Source organism: Penaeus monodon, chromosome 28, assembly GCF_015228065.2.
Source record: "Penaeus monodon isolate SGIC_2016 chromosome 28, NSTDA_Pmon_1, whole genome shotgun sequence".
NCBI classification, from domain to species: domain Eukaryota; kingdom Metazoa; phylum Arthropoda; class Malacostraca; order Decapoda; family Penaeidae; genus Penaeus; species Penaeus monodon.
Window position 1 is genome coordinate 23,564,147 of NC_051413.1, and position 563 is coordinate 23,564,709.

Below are 563 nucleotides of genomic sequence, written 5' to 3' on the forward strand. Positions count from 1 at the left end.
AACAAAATTTTTTCCCTTTCTTCCTCTTTTTTTTTTTTTCCGTTTCGGGGTTTCTTTCTTCTGTAAAAATGTTTTTCGGAAATTTTATTTGAATTTCTTTAGTTGTTTAAAAAGCTAACTTTTGGGCGCGAACCAGCTTTTTTTAACGCGGCCCCATTTTTTTTTATCCCGAGTTCAGAAAATTTTCATCAAAAATTTTTGGGCTAACGTTTTATTATAAAAAAAAAGGTTAAATGGGTAAGTGGCAGGGGGGCAAAAAACCGATGGATGATAAAAAGAGGAAAAAAAGGATGGGGAGGGAAAAATAAAATAAAAGTTAAAAGCAAAACATATAAACCCAACACACAATCCCACACAAAACACCACACACCGCACACACAACACACACCCCCAACACCCCACCCCCACACAAGCCCCCAAAACCCCAAACACAAACACACACACCCCAAATACACCCCACACAAAACCCCCAAAACCACCACCCCCAAACAAAACAAAACAAAAAACACACCAAAACAAATACACACGAAAGGGCACACAAAAACACACACAAAAAACCCCCC